Raw genomic sequence first — 14,845 nt, forward strand, 5'->3', positions numbered from 1 at the left:
TTTCCTACAATGGGTTGTTGAGGTTGGGTCATGAAGTGCATTCAAGGCTGAAGTAGATTTCTAATCAGTCAGAGAATCAAAGGCTATAGGGATAAAATAAGAATGTAGGGGAATAGGTCTGGGTGGGTTGCTGTTTGGAGGGTCGGAGTGGATTTGTTGGGCCAAAGGGCCTGTTTCCACACTGTAAGTAATCTAATCTAATCTAAATTCTCATCTGGAATAACAGTAAATATACATTTCTCTGCATTGTGAAGTACCTCTATTTTCACACATAGCAATTCTATGATCTGTTGTCGCTAACCAGCTCCTTATTCATTGGGGCAGCACAGTGGCTCAGTGGTTAGCACTGCTGCCTCACCTGATGAAGGGCTTATGCTCGAAACGTCGAATTCTCTATTCCTGAGATGCTGCCTGGCCTGCTGTGCTTTGACCAGCAACACATTTGCAGCTGTGATCTCCAGCATCTGCAGACCTCATTTTTTACTCACAGCACCAGGGTACCAGATTCGATTCCAACCTCGGGTGACTGTCTGTGTGGAGTTTGCACATTCTCCCTGTTCCTGCGTGGGTTTCCTCTGGGTGCTCTGGTTTCGTCCCACAGTCACAAAGATGTACAGATGAGGTGAATTGGCCATGCTAAATTGCCCATAGTGTTAGGTCAATTAGTCAGAGAGTAATGGGTCTGGGTGGGTTACTGTTCGGAGGGTCGGTGTGGACTGGTTGGGCTGAAGGACCTGTTTCCACACTGTAGGGAATCTAATCTAAACTAATCTATAGTTGAGCACCATCAGATAAACCATGATCTCACTGGATGCCAGAGCAAGACTTGATGGGCTGAATGGCCTACCTCTGCTACTATGCCTGATTGTCTCCTGGTCTAATACTATTTCAAACCAATATTGGCTGCTGGGTGGTTCACCAGTGACCCTATCAGACTCATCCACAGTGGAGAACCAGTCTCTGCTTGGATGGGCGGCTGGGAGGGGGCTCCATCAAATGTCAACTGAAGGTCCAGTGAGGCTGTGGCTGGGATTAGCACTGGCCAGCTCTGAGGATGACCAAGGGCCAAACCCTGAGTGTGAGGTGGGCCAATCCACGACAGATGTGGGCCAAATCCGGAGATTGAGGTGGTCCAAGTTGAGGGATTGATGTGGGCCAGATCCAGGGGTGCTGTCTGGGTGCTGGGACTGATGCAGGAGTAGGAAGAAAGAGGCGGAGGATAGGAAAGAATCAAGCTTCAAGGCTAGGAGCTGGGGGTTTGTGAGGCTGAGGGTGATCTTTTTCCGGCACATCTGGTGACAACTGTGCAGAGAGAGTCAGAGGTCAGGTTGGTGATATTGTTAACTCAATTCCTCTCTCTGCAGACACTGCCTGTGTCTTCAGTATTTTCTGTTCAGATTTCTTATTCCCAATGTCCGCAGTACAATGTTCTCCTGTTCGGCGCTCAATGCGTTTGTGAGTGTGGATTTAAAATGAGTATCATCCCATAAAATCATCGGGCCATTTGGCCCATTGAATCTGCTCTGCCATTCGATCATGGCTGATATGTTTTTCAACCCCATTCTCCTGTCTCTTCCCCCTGACCCTTGATCCCCTTGACTAATCAAGAATCTATTTCTCTGTCTTAAATACACTCAATGACTTGGCCTCCATAGCCCTCTGTGGTGACGAGTTCCAAAGCTTCACCAGCCTCTGGCTGAACATGGCCCAGCAGGTTGGTTAGTGATCCGTAATCCATCCAATCTGCCTCTCGAATGTGTAAGGGCGGGGAAGGTTCCAACTCCATCAGAACCATGTGGTGGCTACAGCGAAACAGCCTCCTCATTTCACAGACTCATTCGTGCCTTGATCAAGTATCATCCTCATCCCGAGACACGCACGCAAACACACACACGCACCCACACACACATGTGCACACACGTGCATGCACGCATACACACACGTGCACACGCGTGCACACGCATACACACACATGCACATGTGCACACATATTCACACACATGCACACACATATGCACACGCACATTAACGCACACTAACACATGTCTCTGTTTTTCTTTCACCTTCAGCTGCCAGTTGCTTACTCTCTGCCATTCCCTCTTCTAGCCCCATCTTTCATTTCTTCATTTGTCTCACTCCCTTTGGTCCTGCACGAACAGTTGCCATTTGATCTCTCCTGTCTTCTGCCCAAACTCAGTCTGTTCCCATTGTTCTTATTCCCTCATTTCACCTGCTTAAAATCTTTGCCATTTCTAACCTTTGGGTAAAAAATGAGGTCTGCAGATGCTGGAGATCACATCTGAAAATGTGTTGCTGGTTAAAGCACAGCAGGTTAGGCAGCATCCAAGGAATAGGAAATTCGACGTTTCGGGCATAAGTCCTTCATCAGGATCCTGATGAAGGGCTTATGCCCGAAATGTCGAATTTCCATTTCTAACCTTTCACTATTCTGTAGAAAGCTCTTTGACCTGAAACATTTTAATTCTGTTTCTCTCTCTAGAATGACACCTGACCCACTGAGTTTTTCTCTTTTGAACTCTGATGTCTAGCATCTACAGTGTTTTGTTTTTGTGTTATAGAAACGTAGAAAGTAGATCATTTAGCCCTTTGAGCCTACATCAGGACTAAACATCCAACTCAGTCACCTGTTCCTGCTTTCACTCCATAATCTTCGACTCCCCTTTAACCCAATCAAACTTTTTTGTTAATCTTTCAGTGTTTTAGCCTCAGCTGCTTTCTCTGAAAAACTTACATGGTGCCACCACTCTCTGGGTGAAGAAATGTCTTCTGATCTAAGTCCTAAAAGGTTTACTTGATATCCTTGCTTCTGGACTCCCCAGTCATCAGGGACTTGTTTCTTGCATTTACCTGTTAGAATTTTATAGAGTCATGGAGTCAAACAGCAAGGAAACAGCTCTCTTAGTCCACCTTGTCCACACCGATCAAGTTTCCCAAACTAAGATTAGATTCCTGATAGTGTGGAAACAGGCCCTTCGGCCCAACAAGTCCACACCGACCCTCCGAAGAGTAATCCACCCAGACCCATTTGCCTCTGACTAATTAGATTACTTACAGTGTGGAAACAGGCCCTTCGGCCTAACAAGTCCATACCGACCCGCCGAAGAGCACCCACCCAGACCCATTCCCCTACATATACCCCTCCACCTAACACTACGAACTATTTAGCATGGCCAATTCACCTGACCTGCACATTTTTGGACTGTGGGAGGAAACAGGAGCACCCGGAGGAAACCCACGCAGACACAGGGAGAACGTGCAAACGCCACACAGTCAGTCGCCTGAGACGGGAATTGAACCCGGGTCTCCGGCGCTGTGAGGCAGCAGTGCTAACCACTGTGCCACTACACCGCCCAGTGTGGATGAGGGACTGAGAGTGAGGATGAGGGACCGAGAGTGAGGATGAGGGACTGAGAGTGAGAATGAGGGACTGAGTGAGGATGAGGGACCGAGAGTGAGGATGAGGCTCTGAGACTGAGGATGAGGGACCGAGAGTGAGGATGAAAGACCGAGAGTGAGGATGAGGGACTGAGAGTGAGGATGAGGGACCGAGAGTGAGGATGAGGCACTGAGAGTGAGGATGAGGAACTGAGAGTGTGGATGAGGTACTGAGAGTGAGGATGAGGGACTGAGAGTGTGGATGAGGTACTGAGAGTGTGGATGAGGTACTGAGAGTGAGGATGAGGGACCGAGAGTGTGGATGAGGAACTGAGAGTGAGGATGAGGGACTGAGAGTGAGGATGAGGGACCGAAAGTGAGGATGAGGGACTGAGAGTGAGGATGAGGGACCAAGAGTATGGATGAGGCACTGAGAGTGAGGATGAGGCACTGAGAGTGAGAATGAGGGACTGAGAGTGAGGATGAGGCACTGAGAGTGAGGATGAGGGACTGAGAGTGAGGATGAGGCCTGAGAGTGAGGATGAGGGACTGAGAGTGAGAATGAGGGACTGAGAGTGTGGATGAGGCACTGAGAGTGTGGATGAGGGACTGAGAGTGAGGATGAGGGACTGAGAGTGAGAATGAGGGACTGAGAGTGTGGATGAGGCACTGAGAGTGAGGATGAGGGACCAAGAGTGAGGATGAGGCCTGAGAGTGAGGATGAGGCACTGAGAGTGAGAATGAGGGACCGAGAGTGAGGATGAGAGACTGAGAGTGAGAATGAGGGACTGAGAGTGTGGATGAGGCACTGAGAGTATGGATGAGGCACTGAGAGTGAGGATGAGGCACTGAGAGTGAGAATGAGGGACTGAGAGTGAGGATGAGGCACTGAGAGTGAGGATGAGGCACTGAGAGTGAGAATGAGGGACTGAGAGTGAGGATGAGGGACTGAGAGTGAGAATGAGGGACTGAGAGTGTGGATGAGGGACCGAGAGTGAGGATGAGGGACTGAGAGTGAGGATGAGGCACTGAGAGTGAGGATGAGGGACTGAGAGTGTGGATGAGGCACTGAGAGTGTGGATGAGGGACTGAGAGTGTGGATGAGGGACCGAGAGTGAGAATGAGGCACTAAGAGTGAGGATGAGGGACTGAGAGTGTGGATTAGACACTGAGAGTGAGGATGAGGGACTGACAGTGAGGATGAGGCACTGAGAGTGAGGATGAGACACTGAGAGTGAGGATGAGGGACTGAGAGTGAGGATGAGGGACCGAGAGTGAGGATGAGGGACTGAGAGTGAGGATGAGGGACTGAGACTGAGGATGAGGGACCGAGAGTGAGGATGAGACACTGTGGGGCTTGCTGGATGAGGAGCTGATTACTGTCTGTTACAGGGGTGGTTGTAGGAATTGATTACACTGTGGAAGTGTAAGGGGGGAAGACTCTCACAGAGTCCTCTCTTGTCAGAAATACCAAAAGCTTGGCTGGAACTGAAGTGGGTTCAGAAAATAATGTACTTGATGTACATAAAATAATATCATTTCACAAGCTGGCTTAAAAACAGAGTGTTTTATCTTTTTGTGATGAATTATATGGTGATCTTTCATACGGAATGTTACTGTGTCTGTTTTAGTGTCATTAGTGTCTGGGGTAAAATTAATTTTCTAAAATGGAGTCACACTGGAAAATTGCCTGGGAAGCATTGGTCCACACATCACTTTTTCCTGAGTTCACTTGCCCCTTAAGAATATGAGCTTATTGTGTAATGGAATAAAATTGTTTATCTTTCCTTAAAATGCTCTTCCCTCGGTGATTAACAGCAGAATTGAAAGGAGGACTGTGTCGACATGTGTTTCTTTTTATCTATAAAGTCGGCATTTGCAACCTCCTGCTGGTGCCAGCGTATCATTACCTGCTTTAGGACTCCCTCAGGGCTATGAACATATGAACAATGAACAAGAGCAGACCATTCGGCCCTTCTAGCCAGCTCCGCCATTCAGTAAGATCATGGCTGGTCTGATCTCGATCTCAATTCTACATTCCTGCATACCTCCAATAATCTTTCATCCCCATGGTAACCAAGAATCTATTGTGCTCTGCCTTAAAAGCAATTCAGTGATTTTGCATCTATTGCTTGTTGAGCAACAGCCCGTCGAATCTGTTCTGCTATTTAATATGATCATGGCCAATTGAACACTTCAATAGCTTTGACTAATCTTATTCCTGTAACCATGGGGTAATGGGTTATTAGAAACCTATCAACCTATCAACCTAAAATCTATCAGTCAAATAACAAGCAAACCTAATGTCATTTACAAAATACCGTGCAAGAACCATAACAAACAATACATTGGACAAACAGACAGAAAACTCGCCACCAGGATACATGAACATCAACTAGCCACAAAACCTACATGACCCTCTCTCACTAGTATCCTCACACATGGATGAGGAAGGACACCACTTCGATTGGGACAACGCAACCTTCCTAGGACAAGCCAAACAAAGACACGCACGAGAATTCCTAGAAGCATGGCATTCCAACCGGAACTCTATCAACAAACACATCGGGTTAGACCCCATCTACCACCCCTGAGAAAAGGAACAGGAAAAGACATCACCACAGGAAATAACATCACCACAGGAAATGACATCACCAACCCAAATAAACTCAAACGTATAAATAGAAAGCAGGAATTTTCAGCAATGCTTCACCTGAGGCCCACTAAGAATGTTACCTTGTAGGGTGACAAAACGTCTAGACATGAACCTCCCAGCTCAGCAAGTAAACCTACATCTAGAACTTCAACCTGAGCTACAAATCTTTTCAAAACTTGTTATCAATCTCTACTTTAAACACTCTCAAAGACTGAGTCTCAACAGCCCTTGGGGAAGAGAATTCCAATGATTCGCCCCCTGAATAGAATCATTTCTTTGATTTGATTTGATTTTTACTGTCACAGGTACAGTGAAAAGTTTTGATCTGTGAGCAGGACAACAGATTATAACATAAAAAGATCATAGAGTGATTGTATTCCTCATTCTGTTCAAAGCTGTACAGATGATGTGTAAAAAGTAGGATTGACTTTAGATTTGAAATTTGAGATGTCCGTTCAGAAGTCAAATAACAACGGGAGGTAACTGTTCTTGAATTGGCTGGTGCGTGCGTTTAAGCTTTTGTATCTCTTGCCCGATGGAAGAGGTTGGACGAGGTTATAAACGGGGTGGGAGGGGTCTTTGATGATGTTGGCTGCCTTCCTGAGGCAGCATAAAGTGTAGAAGGAGTCAATGGATGGAAGGTTGGCTTCCGTGATGGACTGGGCTATATTCACAACGCCCTGTAGTTTGTTACGGTCATGGCCAGAGCAGTTGCTATATCAACCTGTGATGTATCCAGATAGAATGCTTTCTGTTGTGCAATCTGTAAATGTTGGTGAGGGTCCACATAGACAGTCTGAATTTCCTTAGCCTCCTGAGGAAGAAAAGACATTGTGCCTTCTTGACCTTTATATCTATGTGGGAGGTCCAGGACAGATTGTTGGTGATCGTCACTCCTAAGAACTTGACACTTGAGACCATCTCCACTGTAGCTGTATTGATGTAGAACACAGAACAGGACAGCACAGTACAGGCCCTTTGGCCTTCAATGTTGTCCTGACCTTTTATCTTACTCTTTTATCCTACTGTACATAGATGTAGATTGACGTGCCCACCTCCTTGCTTCCTGAATTCAATGATCAACCAACATAAGTGAGATCCCCCTTCTTTTCAAATGGTGTCCCCTGGTTCTAGATGCCCCAACTGAGGGAAATACCCTACCTACATCTTACTCTGTCTATCCTTTTAGTTTTATACTTAGTATTTTGTAGGTTTCAAAGAGATCACCTCTTATTGGAATCCAGACCCAATTTGCCCAATTCCTCTCTATAGCACTTCCCTGCTATCACAGGATCAAATTATCACCATGAACATCATCACCATTCAACTATCCATCCTGATTGTACCTGAAGGGAAGACATTGAGAATAAAGTGGAGGTTTTCAAACTGAGATGTTGCTTGACTGCAGAACAGTGAGCACAGAGAGGATTTGGTGTGAGTTAAAATACATTTAGCAGAGTTTTGGATTGCCTCGAGTTTCCTGAAGGTAGAATGTGGAAGATAAGTGAGAACACACCTTGGTTCATATATCCATAAAAGTAGAGTCACAGGTAGATAGGATAGTGAAGAAGGTGTTTGGTATACTTGCCTTTATTGGTCAGAGCACTGAGTATTGGCGTTGGGAGGTCATGTTGTAGTTGAACAGGACATTTGTTAGGTCACTTTTGGAATACTGTCTGCAATTCTAGACTTCCTGTTATAGGAAAGGGTTCAGAAAAGACTTACAAGGATGTTGCCAGGGTTGGAGGGTTTGAGCTATGGAGAGAGGCTGAATAGGCTGGGGCTGTTTTCCCTGGAGTGTCAGAGACTGAGGGGTGACCTTATAGAGGTTTATGAAATCATGAGGGGCATGGATAGGGTAAATAGACAAGGCCTTTTCCCCAGGGTGGGGGAGTCCTGAACTTGAGGGCATCAAGTCATAGAGTCCTACAGAACAGAGACAGGCACTTCAGCCCAAATTGGTCCATGCCAACCAAAATGACAGACTTAAGGTGAGAAGGGCAAGATTTAAAAGGGACCTAAGGGTCAACCTTTTCACACAGAGGGTGGTGCGTGTATGGAATGAGCTGACAGAGAAAGTGGTGGAGACTGGTACAATTACAACATTTAAAAAGAATCTGGATGGATATATGAATAGGAAGGGTTTAGAGGGATATGGGCCAAAGGCCTTCAAATAGTTCTACATCAATTTAGGATATCTGGTTGGCATGGATGTGTTGAACCGAAGGGTCTCCTTCCATGCTGTATATCTCTATGACTCTATGACTCGATATTGAGTTGTAGATATGGTGAAATCCTCACCTCTATCAGTGTGTGTTCTGGTAACGTTCATCAAAAAGATGCCTTAAGAACTTATTCTGCCACCAATCCTAATTTTTTTTTTATTGTTCTTTCATGGGATGTGGGCATCACTAACATGCCAGCATTTATGGCCATCCCTAATTGCCCCTGAACTCTTTCATTGGGAGTGGAGTTTGAGGTGATGGTTTACTCTCATGACAAGCTGGTGCAGGAGCAGACTTTGAGGAACACCAGTGGCTTGTGACTGCATTATAGATCGGAATCTCAATCCCCATAGATCAAGGACCCACACCTCCCAGAAAACGTGGCCACCTGTTTGAGTGGCCAGCGGTAAATTGAGTAGACAAACAGGGTTGGTGGAATAGAGGGGCTAGGTGCTGGTTAAGGAAGTGAACAACATTCAGATCCATCGAGAGAGAGTCAGCAGCTGTATAACCTTCATGTTGATGACCATGAACCCAAGCAGTACTGAATTTTGACAAATTTCCAAGAGGGATCTGTCTGACCTTCTGCATTTCATAAATAGAGTGACATCCTCTACACATCCCCTCAACTCACACTTAGACCAGAAGATATAGCAGCAGAATTAGACCATTCAGCCCATCGATTCTGTCCTGCCATTCATAGAGTCATAAAGTCATAGAGATATACACCACGGAAACAGACCCTTTGGTCTAACTTCAGTCCAGCACCTGGCCCATATCCCTCCAAACCCTTCCAGATGCATTTTAAATGTTACAATTGTACTAGCCTCCACCACTTCCTCTGGCAGCTCATTCCATACACACACCACCCTCTGAGTGAAGAAATTGCCCTTTAGGCCTCTTTTATATCCTTCCCCGCTCACCCTAAATCTATGCTCTCTGGTTGTCTACTCCCCCACCCCAGGGAAAAGACCTTGTGGGGACTCCGACCCCACACCACAACTCACCAATAGAATAATCAACACACTAAGGAATCTGCAAAAAAATGGACAGATAACCAAAGCAGACCAGCAAAGAATGAAACCTGAAAGCAACAACACCCCCAGATTCTACGGACTACCCAAAGTACACAAACCAGACATCCCACTCAGACCCATAGTATCACTACCAGGGACACCAGCATACAAACTGGCCAAAGAACTACAACAAAAACTGAAACACCTAGTCAGCGGATCCAAACACTCCATAAAATCAACACAGGAATTCTTGGACATCATCAGGAATATACACATAGACAAAGAAGAAACCATGGTATCATTCGACGTGACGGCACTGTTCACTTCAATTGACAAAACCCTAGCCAGAGAAACAATAGCCAACCTACTGGACATACATAACAGAACACAGGAGGCCGAACCTATCAACAAGGACGGCATACTTAAACTACTGGACCTGTGCCTCACCACACACTTTACATTCAACAATCAGATATACGAACAAATCAACGGAACACCCATGGGATCACCAATCTCGGGATTCATAGCAGAGGCAGTTATGCAAATGTTAGAACGTACATCCCTACCACAAATCCAACCCAAACTCTGGATCAGATACGTTGATGACACCTTTGTAATCATCAAAAACACAGAAATAGAAAAAACACACCGAATCATCAACGCCACACTCACAGGAATACGATTCACTAGAGAAGAGGAAAAGGATAGCCAACTCCCATTCCTAGACGTGTTAGTAGAGAGAACACCCAACGGAGAATTCACCACAAGGGTACACAGGAAACCAACACACACAGACCAAGTCCTAAACTATGAAAGTAACCACCCCAACACACACAAACGAAGCTGCATCAGGACACTATTCAAAAGAGCCACAACACACTGCAGTACACCAGAACTGCGAAAAGAGGAAGAGGAACACCTATACAAGGTATTCGCCAAAAACGGATACCCGCGCAACTTTATCACCAGATGCCTAAGAGATAGACCACGGAACGAGGACATGCCACAACCAAAAGGACTAGCCACACTACCATACGTCAGGAGCGTCTCAGAACTGACAGCCAGACTACTGCGACCCTTAGGACTCATAAAAGCACACAAGCCAACTTCCACACTCAGACAACAACTCACTAGAATAAAGGACCCAATAGCCAGCACGAGCCAAACTAACGTAGTTTACAAAATACCATGCAAGGACTGCACAAAACACTATATAGGACAAACAGGAAGACAGCTAACAATCCGCATCCATGAACATCAGCTAGCCACAAAACGACACGACCGGCTATCCCTAGTAGCCATACACTCAGACAACCAGGAACATGAATTTGACTGGGAAAACACTACCATCATAGGACAAGCCAGACAGAGAACAGCCAGGGAATTCCTAGAGGCATGGCATTCATCCACAAACTCCATTAACAGACACATAGACTTGGACCCCATATACAAACCACTACAGCTGAAACTGACAGCCGGAAACGACAAGAAGATCCATCAACAGACACATCAACCCGGACCCTACATACAAACTACTACAGCTGAAACTGACACCCGGAAGCGGCAAGAACAAACCACTATAAATACCGGAAGAAACATCAAAGCAGCGCTTCACAGGAGGCTCCAATAGCACTGATGATGTTCCCTAGCCAGGGAACGAAACGTTTGCAGCAAAAACTTCCAGCTCGGCGAACAGAACCACAACAACGGACACCCGAGCTACAAATCTTCAACCAGACTTTAGACCTTGTCTATTTACCCTATCCATGCCCCTCATGATTTTATAAACCTCTATGAGGTCACCGCTCCGCCTCTGATGCTCCAGGGAAAACAGCCCCAGCCTATTCAACCTCTCCTTGTAGTTCAAATCCTCCAACCCTGGCAACATCCTTGTAAATCTTTTCTGAACTCTTTCAAGTTTCACAACATCTTTCCGATAGGAAGGAGACCAGAATTCCACACAATATTCCAACAGTGGTCTAACCAATGTCCTGTACAGCTGCAACATGACCTCCCAACTCCTGTACTCAATACTCTGAGCAATAAAGGAAAGCAAACCAAATGCCTTCTTCAATATCCTATCTACCTGCGACTCCACTTTCAAGGAGCTATGAACCTGCACTCCAAGGTCTCTTTGTTCAGCAACACTCCCTAAGACCTTACCATTAAGTGTATAAGTCCTGTGAAGATTTGCTTTCCTAAAATGCAGCACCTCGTATTTATCTGAGTTCACCTCCATCTACCACTTCTCAGCCCATTGACTGAATCATGATTGAAATGTTTCTCAATCCCCTTCTCCCCATAACCCTTAATCCCCTTACTAATCAAGAAGTATCTATCTAGGTCTTAAATTCACTCAGTGACTTGCCTCATGTCTATGCTTTCAAAAAGTCAAACTTCAGACCCCAGGTCATGCCTTCAACCTGAACATAATTGGGATGGTTTTGGGAAAAAAGGATCTGGGCTATAATACTAGTCTCAGTAATGATGACCATGAAGCAATTATCGCTTGACGTGTAAGCCCCTCTGGCCTTTAAGAAAGATAGTATGCCTGATCTGGTCTGACTGTGGACCCACAGAAATGTGGTTAACTCTTAACTGCCCTGTGAAAATGGCCCAGCAATCCAATGAGCCTCATTGGTAATAGTCTGAGTTACTGCAAACAAGTGAGGAAGTGGCCACGAAACATCTCCAGCAGAATTGTAGCTCAGTCTCGATAAAGGTTTATTACATACTGCGTAATAGCTAGTTACATTACATCTGAGTTACAAGAGATTTGTACTTTCTACTTCAGACACTGGCGGCCCACATGGAACTGGACTCGCAACTTAGAGCACACACACACACACCAGATAACTCCACCCAGGGACCATCCTAATGGAGCTTTTCTCCTGTTGTCAGTTAACCTTTTCTGGTACTAACTGCCGCATTCAGATAAACTTAAAGAGAATACAGATTTCAACATGAGCTGAGGCGAAAACGAATTGCAATCTCAAAGCGATGCTGGAAAAATGCATCAGGTCCTCAGGAAAGAGGATAAATTCAAAGGAAAGATTTGAGTTTCTGAAAAGGGAAGGCGAGTATGTTTATAATTACTTCACACGTAGGCTGATGATAATCTGTGGAGCAGCTTGCCTAGTGACAGTGAGGGCGGACACCATTAGGAAATTCAATGAAGGAGCTAAAGCAAGTCGTGACTCATTTGGGGACTGGGGTCAGACCAAACAGCCTAACTGACAGCACAGGAGCAGCTGCTTGGATGGAATAGACTATGGGGAATGCAGAGAGACCTCCTGGTGAGGTGTGGCAACACTGGCCCTGTACCAACAGACAAGCTCACCCATGGGCAGCATGTATATGAGAAACAGAAGGGACTAAGGGAGCAATTTGGGCTGGGTCACATCTTACTGGGGAAGGACACCCAGCCCCGCTATGCTGAAAATCATCACAGAAGTTAAAGATATTTAAAAGTGGGCAAAATTCAGTAACGTATCTATCCTTTAGAGCCAGGTCAACAGAAAGCAGGGACCAGGCTTCTATACTTATCAATAATTATTATTTATGAAAAATACATAGATTCCATCTACAGATAAATAATGATAAAGCATCAAAATGCAACTTCACTAATGAAAACTCTAACCTCCTTATAAACTCCCCTCATATACTCATTAAGACAGGCAGCAACAGGAAAGAAAATGTGGGTGTTATGGACGGAGGGAAAGACTGGGAAAGTAGTTCCTGTCCATAATGTTTGCTGACATGGTTCTTGTGCTTTCTTCTCAGTCTTCCTTCTCCAGATGATTTCACCTGTTGGTAGCAGACACAGGATGACTGGTTGAAACTTATAAAACTCTTTGACTCACCAAAACAAATATTCACAGTTTACAGCAACTGGAAAGGGGAAAATCAAACTGGTTATCTTCAGGTGTGAGATATCAGTTACCATGGATCAAAACCAGCTTGTTTTCCTCCAGATGGCTTCTCCCACACATTCACAGTCCCCAAACTGTTCAGTTACCCAGTAGCCAATCACATACTTATTAGTAGACCGATGACGATTGGTCACTTGTCCACAGACCAATCAGGTACTTGCTACTAGTCAAAGTGCCATTCGGAGGCACCTTTTGGCTCCAGCTCATCTGCAAACCAGGCTTTCCCTACTGCTTAAATGAGCAGCTGTGTAAACAACACTTACAATGAGTATCAATAAAAGCACAGTGATCCTTTGGCAATCATTCTTTTCAACAAAAACTGATTTTTTTTCCCATTTCAGCCCACAATCCAAAGTACAGAAAATTTAAAAGATACTGCCCCACTAGGCGATGCACCTGCTAACATCCCACACTGATTCTCCCCCACTTTCAAGTTTACCCTGCTCCTCTCCCACCCCTGATTAAGGAGGGTCCAATCTACATTCAGACCCAGTAATCTTATTGAGATCTGGTTCCAAATTTCCATTTGCCCTGAGTTCAGAGACAAGGATTTCGCAAATGGATGGGTTCTGACCTGGTTAAAGCATTGCCTGGGTGGGTAGTCTGCTGCATGAATTCAGCGAGAAAGTGGATTCATGGTAAAAAGAGCTATCCTTCTAACATAACTCTACAACTTCCACCATGAATTTTGGGGACCCGATTCCACAATTCCACCCATTGTTCTTTGAGAAGTACCAATCAGTGAAATTGCCCACTATCTACAACAGACTCCTCAATGGCCATTGGGCAGAACTGGGCTGCGTCATCATGTTCTTGGATTCTGGCACTTGCTGGCCCATAACATCAACAACAACATCGTGCATTTATAAAAACCAAATGAATTGCAGATGCTATAAATCAGAAACAACAACAGAAATTGCTGGAAAAGCTTAGCAGATCTGGCGGCATCTATGAAGAGAAATCAAAGTTAACCTTTCAGGGCCAGTGACCCTTATTCCGAGGAAGATTTACCAGACCTGAAACGTTAACTCTGATTTCTCTTCACAGATGCTGCCAGACCTGCTCAGCTTTCCCAGCAACCTCTGTTTTTTGATCATGCGTTTAAATATAGCCATCAACCTAGTAAAATATCATGATGTGGTGGTGCTGGTGTGGGATTCGGGTGGACAAGGTCAAAAGTCACATGACACCAGGTTATAGTCCAACAGGTTTATCTGAAATCACAAGCTTTCAGAGCACTGTTCCCTGATGAAGGGGCAATACTCCAAAAGCTTGTGATTTCAAATAACCCTGTTAGCCTATAGCCTAGTGTTGTTTGATTTCTGTCTTAGAAAAATATCCACAGATTTCAGGAGTCATAGAGTCATACAGCATGGAAACAGCTCCTTCGCTCCAACCTGTCCATGCCAACCACGTTTCCCAAACTAAACTTGTCCCACCTACCTGCATTTGGCCGATATCCCTCCTAACCTTTCCCATTCATGTACCTGTCCAAATGTTGGAATTGCATCTGCATTAATCACTGCCTCTGGTAACCACCATCTGTGTGAAAAAGTTATCCCTTAGGTCCCTTTTAAATCTTTCTCCTCTCACCTTAAAAATGTGCCTCCCAGCCTTGAA

The sequence above is a fragment of the Hemiscyllium ocellatum genome, chromosome 10, assembly GCF_020745735.1.
Source record: "Hemiscyllium ocellatum isolate sHemOce1 chromosome 10, sHemOce1.pat.X.cur, whole genome shotgun sequence".
NCBI classification, from domain to species: Eukaryota; Metazoa; Chordata; class Chondrichthyes; order Orectolobiformes; family Hemiscylliidae; genus Hemiscyllium; species Hemiscyllium ocellatum.